Genomic DNA, 11,020 nt, shown 5'->3' with positions numbered 1-11,020 from the left:
GTATTGAATTTCTGAGAGAAAGGCAGAGCATGGCTCACAGACAGCAGAGAGCAATTAGTGAGCAGCTGGAAGAATTAAGCCAATTTGACCCATGAAGTTAAGCACACCAGTTCTAATGATACAGCGGAAAAATCAGCTCTTGTAGAGTGTGTTGCAGTCCCTACACTGGTCATGAAAGGTGTGGCGGAACGGGCGCTGGCTCTCAGTCCGGGCAACTGAGCCGCCATCAATGGCCTGCTAGCCCCGCTGTCTGCCTCCCACCATCCCTGGTGGGCGTGGCTCCCACTCTTCGTCACTGCCACCACTCACTGAATTGTACACCGCCTGACTGAGGGGCAGTGAGACCCCTCTGGCTGAATTTCCCTACCGGGAAGTGAATTCCCCAATCTTCGGGTGGGCCCTGGAGAATTGGCAACCCACCAAGGTCTGGCCTGATCAGTTCTCCCGGGCTCCCTCCCTCCCTGTAGTGTGCCAAGTGGGGGAGGTTACGTGGTCACAGCACCACAAGGTCCTTTATATTCCAAAAAAGTGTAATTTAATAACTATATACAGAGCACTACATACAAAGCAGGTAAAGGCACAACACATAGGGGTAGGACCCCCCCCCCCCTGTTCTGAACTCATAGGGCAGAAAATCAAACTGAGGAGAACCGCCGTCTGCTTTCCCTACCACACGGTTCCCTACCCTACCTTAAGGGGGTGGTGGGGGTCTCAGGGAAGGTTCCCCCTTTATTCCCTTTCCGCTGCCTCCCAGGCCCTCCACATTTAGGGCCCAGGCACCCGGGTTTCACCCAGCAGCAGGAGCCTCTCCTGCAACCAAGAAGGAGACTGACTGACCTTTTCCCCCTCGGGATCGGCTGAGTCTCTCCATTCCTGCTCCACCCCTTATTTTTCCCGCACTTTCTTGGCCCCGGGGCAGCTGGGAGTTGTAGTCCAGGAAGAAGGGCGTCCCACACCAAGACTCCTGCAGGCCCCTCCCTGGCCCCACAGCCCATCAGACCTCATGGGGAACATTTCCTCCCCTTTCTTTAAAGACAGATTAACAGCAACTGGCACTCATTTCACCCCGGTAACCATTTCGTTACAAAAGGCTCCAGGAACGTCATTCACAAGACTGTCTAAGCTTTTCTTCCTGATAAGGACAGATGGTGGACTCCAAAACACAATTCACCTGTTTTCAGCAATGTTCCAGTTTTTTACTTTGTTTTAAATTTCTGCAATCCTAATCCTATTACATTGCATGTTAGCTGTTCCATTATTATTGTGTTGGTTTACACTGTGTAATCTGCCTTGAGTCTCAGTGAGAAAGGAGGCTATAAATAACAAAATAAATGAATACACAATGGCAGTTATGAAGAACTCCCAGAATGTGGACTTAATGATGGAAAGCTGTTTTGGGCTCCATCCTCACCACTAACATAACACAAACTCAGGGCCTAAGTCACTGGTGGCTTTGTATAGAGACCGGTCATTCTACCAGTACCTATGTTACAGGGTAGACCTCACCTCATAGTGCTCTCTCTCCCCTCGATGCATCTGCTGAGGCAAGACTCGAAGGGGGACATCAACAGAGTGGGTGGGCTATTTAAAATCTGTCCCCTCTGTTACCTCTGAATCCCACCCAGCTGCTTTTACCCCTGCTAGGCAAAAATTGTGCATATCTGCAAAACTTCTCTGTAGGAGTCAAAACGGTAAAGGCAGGGAAGGATTGTTTTTGCTTTATTTTGGTTTCCTCTCCATCTTTACTCCTTTTTGCTGAGCTAATGTTGACCGTCTACAAAGCTTTCTCTCCCAGCATTTGAGGGCATCTCGGCACAGAAAGGTTGTCGGCTATGTGCCAGGCACCAACCTCATTACCTACCTGAGTGCAGGGAGAAGAAGGAAAACAAGATTGCACCTACCTGTAACGGTTGTTCATCGAGTGTTCTTCTGTGCAGGCACACATGGGAACTACACATACTGATCCTGATCCTTGAATGCTGGTAGATTGGGGGTGGGACAAAGATAGTTTCACAAAGAGGTGGAAAATGTAACCGGTATTTGGAATTCTCCTGGGGACTACAAATAGGGAGGGTTCCTCATTGATTCTTGTATTGCAAGGACTTGCTTTCTATGGACATGATCCCCAGTGTTCTCTTCAAAAAGCCGTAATTGTGCACCTATCCGCTGTTCAGGTGGGAATGTGAAAGAAGGGGATAGGTTCCATGTATCCAGAAATTGGATCAGGATACAAATCCCTCACTCAGCTCTCATGTTCCACATGCTTCCTCGTTCACCCAGGACCATGTGGAAATCTATTTCTGTGGTCGTATTCATTTGCAGTATGTAATCCTCCTTGGATCTCAGTGAGAAAGGAAGGCTATAAATAATAAAAATAATAATCTGTCCTCTACTTTGGGTATAAAAAAAGGAGAGATATCACGGTACAAAGAAGAGAAGCTTAAGGAATAACCACCGTGATAAACTAACTACTACTTCGATTTAATCACAGTTCTCATGTGAAATGAAACTAACTATATGCTTCGTGAATACACAAAATTGCCTTATCATCATATACCAATTCAAAAGCTGCTAAACATTACCATAACCGAGATTCACAAAAATTATATAAATCCAAACAATTTCTTAAAGGCTTGGACAAGATAGGCAGTATATAATGCACTTCAATCAACTGCTGTCTTCTTGATGGGTGTGCTGCTTGATTTTGAAGGCTGAATGAGAATCTGCATTTAAATGTATTTTGGAAATGTGTTCTGTATCTAGGCTGCTTGAAGGTGGAGGCTCAATGAAAATGGGTTTTTGATGGTATGTTGTTTATGTGCAATCATATGAGATTCGTTTGGGACGTAGTTACACACCTGATGAAGATCTTGGCAGAAATGGGATTTACAATCAGCCGGCTACCCATTGTGTAATTGACAAACACTTTGGGGGGAGTTGTTTTGTTCAGAAGACAGCAGTTTATCGAAGTGCATTATATACTGCCAATCTTGTTAGGATTTATATAATTTTGGTGAATCTCAATTGGTTATGAATCGGTATATGATGAGAAGTCAATTTTGTATATTTACACAAAGAAGCATATAGTTGTATTTCACATGAGGACTGATTAAATTGTAGTAGTTAGTTTATCGCAGTGGTTAATCCCTAATCTCCCCTACTTTGGTTAAGGCATATTTCTCCAGCATAACTTGGTCTAATAAAAGGAACTGAACAGTGTGGCTAGCTACATAATTTCACTAGAGATTGTTTATAATTCACCCGGTTGTATCCATTTTAGTCCTGTGAGGCAATGGCTTAGACCTTTCAAGGAGCCTTCATACAACCTAAGGTGGTTTCCTTCAATTTAAGTGGCGCCTGTTTGGGAGGAAGAACTACCTGGAAGACGTTTCCTGAGGCTAGAGGAAGATTTCATATGTGATTGGATGGAGTGGTAGGATAAGGGTACTAGCTGGAAATACACATGCAAAGCAGAACTTCAGAGAGCCAGCTTTTCCCAACCAGCAGCCTATCCTCTTCTTTTAAAAAAGGGTTCAAATTAAATCAGTCAAGTGCCAAAGAATTTTTATTGAAAGAAATGTTGTGAGAGTTTCTCAGAACAGAAGCATTCCTTTGGATACAGTAGTTAACCTTCTACATATTTTGAAACAGAAGAGTATGATCAGGCTGCATTACGCAGCTTAAAAATATTTCATTACCAAATCTGCGGCAAGTTCTACTTTCAAGGGTCTTGGCTATATAGAGTGAACTATTGATTGTGCAACTGAACCAAAATTAAAGTGTTAACATAAAGCATTTTGAAACAATTTGCTTCTTTTTCTCAAAACCACATCACTACAAAAACTGCCATTTCATCTGTTACATATATACAAAAATATACAGACTCCTCCAACACACGCCCCCAATTAGGAATTCATTTCATATTCCCTTGTATACAAAGATACTGAGATAGTTATCGAAAATAGGAATAGGAAAGTGTGTCAGGTATTCTCACACCAAAACTAGGTGAAGGCTAAAGCAAAAGATGGAAAATTGTTGCCAGGATTTCTAACAACGAGCATTTAAGCAAATTGAATGTTTTCAGAATTCTAGTACAAACCAGTGATGAGCAATTATTCTTCGGGCTCCTAAAAGTGCGGGAAGGTCAGAAGGCTGGTTACACTCTTGTGGACTTACATAAATTTTCATTGGCTCCAACTTGCATGCAGCAGCTGAATATACTATACAGCGTTTACTGAATTGCAGTATGTAGAGGCTCTGGTGTTATCTTTGAGAAAAAAATAGAGGGTCTGTGCGCCATTCATGGTTGCAGCAGGTACATCAGAATTTGTTGCAGGGAACAGCTCAATACATCACCCAAATTCAGAGATGTGCAGTGTGCAAGTCCTGGGTAGCTGGGTTGTGGCTGCTCTGGTGCATGATCACCACATGTATATTAGTGCCTGCCCTTCATTCCTTTAATGTTTTTACTTCATTAAGCACCACTGCACGTGTGGAAACAAATTCTCTATCAAGCATGAATTGGTTCATTGATGCTAGAGAAAAGCCACAAGCAAAGGACATTTTGTCATATAGAAAGCCAGAAGGCTGTCAAGTTTGTGGGATTAAAAAAAAAACCGTTTGAAGCTCTGACCAGGAATTGGAAGCTCAGAACTGGAGATGCTTAGCGAGGGGAAGGTGAGTGTGGGGACAGCTTGGATCCATTTCCAAAGGGGTATGTAGAAGGTGAGTGGGACCAGAACCAAACAAAGTAGGAACAGGCCCTTGTCAGCCGTAATTAATGTGAGCCTCAGTTAAAAAAGTGAAAAGGCAAATCTTTATTCATCTCAGATCCAGAGGAGTTAGCCGTGTTTGTAATTGCAAAATAGTAGAGTCCAGTAGCACGTTTAAGACTAACCAACTTTATTGTAGCTCTACAATGCCAAGAAAACGGCTATACAGCCCGGAAAATCCACAACCAACTTTATTGTAGCTCTCTTCATCAAATTGGTGACGAAGAGAGCTGTGGTTCTTGAAAGCTTATGCTACAATAAAGTTGGTTAGTCTTAAATGTGCTATTGGACTCTACTATTATTCATCTCAGAGGATCAAATGTGCTGTTTAGCTGGCAACAAATACTTTCATCCGAAGAAAGTGAGAAGGAAAACAGGAACATATGTGGGGATGCCAACTTCAGCTTGAGAAATTCCCAGGAATTTGGGGGGTTGGGGAGGAGTAGGAAGTTAGTGGAGAAGAGATGCCATGGAGTCCGCCCTCCAAAGCATCTATTTTCTTCAGGGCAACTGATCTCTTTGTAGGCTGGAGATCAGTTATAATTCTGGAAGACCTCCAGACAGGGCTTTTTTCAGCTGGAATGTGGTGGAATGGAGTTCTAGAACCTCTTGAAAATGGTCACATGGCTGGTGGCCCCGCCCCCTGATCTAAACTCCCCTCTGTCTGGAGATCGGGGGGGGGCACCAGCCATGTGACCATTTTCTCCAAGGGCAACCCACTGGGTTCCACCACCTCTTTTTTCCCCAGAAAAAAGCCCTGCCTCCAGGCCATATTGGGAGCTTGGTAACCCTAAACACAACACATGGGACCCAATGGAGTTTCACACACCCACCTGTGGTTGGCTGACCCAGATTTTAGATCCTGACCCAGCTGTGCAGGATTGGCAGATTTCATTCCAATCTCAGCCAACACTCAGGAGGCAGGGATGACTTGCTCAATGCGACAGGCAGCCTAGGGTTGCCAGATCTCCCATTGTAACTTTGAGATCTGCCAGAATTGCAAGTAATCTCCAGATGACAGCGATCCGTTTCCTTGGGGGAAAATGCTGTTTTGAAGGGTGGGTTCCGCATCATTATATCCTGCTGTGCCCGAAATCCCACCCACCCCAGGCTCCACCTCCAAACTCCAGGAATCTCCACCACTGGCAACCTTACATGCAGCCATTTCCAACTTCAGCTGTGGTCAATTTCCCTCCACCTCCAGTTCTGATCTGACACCCCCAACCCCAACTGCAGCTTTTAACCTTCAGTCCAGTCATGGATTACCCACCATCTCATCTAGTTTGGTTGGGAAAGTTTGTCAAAAGCCTTGCCCTCCTTATAGCCTCAGTTGCTGCACAAAGAGGAAGACTAGCATGGAAAAACTGGCCTCCCCTGCTTGTGTTCATTAGGCGGAACTACATAACGCATGCCCTGACCTGGATAGCCCAGGCAAGCCCAACCTCAGAAGGTAAGCGAGGTCAGCCTCAGTTAGTAATTGGATGGGAGACCTCCAAGGAAGACCAGGGTTGCAGAGGTAGGCAATGGCAAACCACCTCCGTTAGTCTCTTGCCAGAGGTCACAAGTCAGGTGTGACTTGACCACCAACAAATAATTGGTGCTCAGCACTGTGCAACATACGTATTTCCCCTGTCTCATAATCCAATCGCCCTGTTCCCTGAGTATCCTGACAAACTGTGAGCCCAAGAACTTAAACTAACATTTAGAATTTGAAAAGAAAAAGTGCGTAGAGAGGACGGAAGAACAGAGGAGAGACTCAATCAGGAACATGACGAACAAAGGAACACGTGGCAAGAAAGATTCCTGGTGGGGCCAGTGGCAGCAATTCCCACCTGACAGGAGCTAATAGAAGAACATTTTCAACTGGGTCCAGTTTTGGGTGGTAGCATTATAGTCCATTCTATACATGGCATGGTGGTGGTTCCATTCTATGTTCCTGGCCAGTCTGCACTTTGGCCTGGGCATGGCCATCAAACATTTCTTCTGGCCTACGTCGATGAGCTCATTAGGCAGCATCCACAGCAGCTGCATCCTGTCTTTTGGTGATCATGAGACAGCTGGTTGCAGGGCTGGGGGACCACTATAGGGCTGAGTCTAAGTTGTTCTGTTCATTCCAGGCAAGAAAGTACTGGATAATGGTGATTGGTATTTTCTGCCAACTCTTTCAGAACTCTGTTCTCTGATGCTTTATGTCAAGGGAGGTTGTTGGGCACAGCCATAGAGGGCATTAGATGTCCCCAGATGTGCCTGGAAGCCCAGGTTGTAGCAGCGGATAGGGCCATATTCAGGGATGAACATTTAAGCAGCCCTGATGTAAGCAGGGACAAGCAGCCCTTGCAGGAACAGGCAAAGCTCAGCCTGCATCCTAAGGGAGAGCATTCCAAAGGACATGTTTATGGCCTGTTTCAGCGTCTGCATCATTAAGACCTCCTGTACAGAATTCAAAGTCCTGCTTTTAAGATATAAGTCATTTAAGTGCGGCACACGTGGAAACCTGTCTCCTAAACAGAGCGGCTGCCCCTCCCCGCTGCATACCCAGTCTAAGCTTCCGGATGCATCTCAAGGCAGTTTTTAATGGAACTGTTATGCCTTCATTTGCTTCTGGGCCAGAGCCTGCAGAATTGGTGGGATACAAAAATGCAAGAAAGGCAAGTGCAAGTGCAAGTGCAAGTCACAACACCCAGTTGATGAGGGTTCTCTGACCTCAGGAACGGTTGCCTTTTCAGGCATAAGCAGGTTAGCAATAGAAATAAACACCCGAATCAGGCCCGATTCGTAAAGATTTGGGATTTCTGAATCGGGCCCAGCATTGCAGGCCCAATTCGGAAATACCGAATCAAAGCTTTCCTTTTTTTTAAATAAGAATTTTCTTTATTCAAACTATAGACAGTAAATATAAACAATAAAACACACACCATTCTAAAAGGACTACACTAACATTACATATAAACAAAAAATGACAAGACAAATAACTAGTAATAATAAAGGAAGAACACAGTTTAAAAAAAATTTTAAAAGAAGAAAACTAACACTAAATTACAAATCAAAGCTATTTGGATCATTTCAGAGACCTTCAGGTCAAGCTGCTTTTAAACTTCCCAGCCCACCGCTTTTTTCCTCTAGTGGGATGGCGAGAAGGGGGGAGAAGGGGGAAAAAAGCGGCAGGTCTGAAAGTTACCCTTTATACACCGCTTGCAAATGGCAAGAAAAGGGGTGTTTCAAACCCTGCGTGGCTTGCTTCAGCTGACAGGCAGGGGGATCCCCACCTGATGTTTAAACTGCTCCTTTCCACATCACTTGCTTGCAAGCGGAATGGAAAGGGTCGCTTCAAACCCCATGTGGCTTGTTTCAGCTGACAGGCAGGGGGCTCCCCCACCTGCCAGCTGAAGCAAGCCACATGGGGGTTGAAGTTTAAAGTTCCCCCTTTCCATATCGCTTGCAAATGGCATGGAAAGGGGTGCTTCAAACCCCACACGGCTTGCTTCAGCTGACAAGCAGGGGAGCTTCCCCGCCTGTCAGCTGAAGCAAGCCATGCGGGGTTTGAAGTTTAAAGTGCCCCTGTCCATGTCACTTGCAAGCAGCATGGAAAGGGGCACTTAAAACCACGTGCTTGCTTCAACTGATGGGTAGAGGAGGAGGCTTCCCCCTCCATCAGCTGAAGCAAGTGGTGCCAGGTAACACCCCCCCACACACAGCTTATTTCACTTGATGGGAGGGGGAGGAGGGAACCTCCTCATCCCCCTCCCATCGGGTGAAATAAGCAACAGGGTGGGAAGTTTGAAGTTGCTTTTCGATGTGCTCTGAATCTTTTCGGATCATAATGAAGTGGGTCAATAAGAGACTTCTGAAGCAGCTTGCCACTTTGGAAATCGCTTATTTCTGACCCTTTTTCCGCTTTGGAAATTCCAAAGCAGGAAACCCCAAATCTTTTTTGTTGCACACCCCTAGTTAACAAAATGGTCTCCACAAAGGGTCCAGCGCCTTTCCTGTTGGCTGGCATGCACAAGATACAACAAGGCAGAGGGCTTCACATGGGGGGTGGGGGGGGGTGGCAAGAGCACGCCATACTGGAAGGCATGCTTGTGGGATGGGTGGTCTGGCTTGCAGAAGAATCTTTTTGGAACATTTTCTGGGACTGGTGAAAATGGTCCAATGCTAGTCTGTTCTCATCTCTAATCTTTCTGGATATAGAATTTAAAATATTTATCTAATTCCTCTCACATCATTGCGATTTGAGACTCCAAAGGCTCAGGGTGGGGAGCAAGAATTAGCAAAACAAAACTGCGTACATCCAAATACACCCACCCTAGTCCTCTGACTCTTGCCAAAGCCAAAAGAGCACACGCACACAGTAGACTCAGTCCAGCGAAAGCCAGGTGTGCCCATTGAATTAATGGAACAAAAGTGCATGAGTAAGCATTCAATTCCACTCGGCTACACCTACATTTTGCTGGCGTACCCCATGCCTGTGTGTGCTCAGGGCAGGTTACTGGCGAATCTTCAGGAGGCAGGAATTCCTGAAGCGTGAATCAGCTCCCCCAGGCCTTTCTGTTGGGCCTTCACTTTCAGACGTGGTGCACAGATGGAATTACTAACAGGGGCTGCTCTGATGGATAGCGAAAGCATGAGGATTCCACCAGTTAATATAGAAGGTTTTGTAGTCTTGGCTGACAGTGTATTAAAAAAAAAAAAACCCAATCTCTACCCCCTGCCCCCTCCCCACACCAACTTAAAATGTTCAGAGGGGAGTGACCCCATAAGGGGCTACTGGAAAGATCCTCCTCTCACTTCCTGACCAGGACTAAGCAGCAACATATGACCACAGTCCTATGAATGCATCCTGTAAGTCTCACAACCAGGGCTTTTTTTCTGGGAAAAGAGGTGGTGGAACTCAGTGGGTTGCCCTCGGAGAAAATGGTCACATGGCTGGTGGCCCCGCCCCCTGATCTCCAGGCAGAGGGGAGTTTAGATTGCTGCGGAGAGCAATCTCAACTCCCCTCTGTCTGGAGATCAGGGGGTGTGGCCACCAGCCATGTGACCATTTTCAAGAGGTTCTGGAACACTGTTCCACCATGTTCCTGCTGAAAAAAAGCCCTGCTCACAACTGTGCACTGCATTAGCATCACTGTAAATATTTCCCACATAATGGCTGTCAGAGAAGCAATCCCATACATGCTGACCTGGAATTACATCAAGTTGAATGCAGTGAGACTTGGCTCCCAAGACCTGAGCTACGTGCAACACACACACACACACACACACACACACAGAGTTAATTTGACTCTAAAAATAAAAAAACCACCAGGCATTATATAATCTGGCTGGGTGATCTACATGCTGCCTTATACAAGCAAGACACACAAAATTTCATGAAACTTTCCACGTTTTGAAGCATTTCTATATTGGTGGCCCACCAGGGAAATACTTCAGTATCATTTTTGACTATACTTTCCCCTTTTCTCTGGTTGCCTGGGCAACTATACATCTGACGTTGACTGGGCAATCATACATCTGACGAAGAGAGCTGTGGTTCTTGAAAGCTTTTGCTACTATAAAGTTGGTTAGTCTTAAAGGCGCTACTGGACTCTTTTCTATTGGGCAACTATGGCTTACATGAAATAACAAAGGTACAATTGAGTCCACTTTAAGATTTGGGTTAACAGTGCATGCAATCCTAAACAGAACTACGCACTTCCACTGAAGTCAATAAGCTTAGAAGGATAGCACTGTAAGTTTTCCATTGAAATCAATGGGACGAAGTGCCTATATTTGCACCTATTCGTAAATAAATTGATTATACCATCTGGTTATTTTCATTCCCTCATCACCACTTAGATAATCACTTAATTGAGGATTAATTCATTTCCCTCTGAAATTTTTCATTTTGATCCAAGTGATTAACAGAAATGCAAAACCTTTCTTCCTATCCTCCCAATTTAAATCAGAAGTTTAGATTTTCCCTCCAATTCAATACTTGTCTAAGATTTATTTAGACGTTTTATACAACCGCTCACACCAAGTTCAAAATGGCACCAGAGCAACTGAAGTGCCACAGAGGAAGCTGATCGGCTAGTGAGAGCAGTGGCTAGAGTTGGATCTAGAGCCATGTTAGTCAGTAGTTGCAAAATAGTAAAAAGTCCAATAGCACCTTTAAGACTAACCAACTTATTTGTAGCATAAGCTTTCGAGAACCACAGTTCTCCATGCATCTGACGAAGAATGCTGTGGTCATCCTAGCATGGTTTCCT

Source organism: Eublepharis macularius, chromosome 7, assembly GCF_028583425.1.
Source record: "Eublepharis macularius isolate TG4126 chromosome 7, MPM_Emac_v1.0, whole genome shotgun sequence".
NCBI lineage: Eukaryota > Metazoa > Chordata > Lepidosauria > Squamata > Eublepharidae > Eublepharis > Eublepharis macularius.
This window is presented reverse-complemented; position numbering follows the sequence as displayed.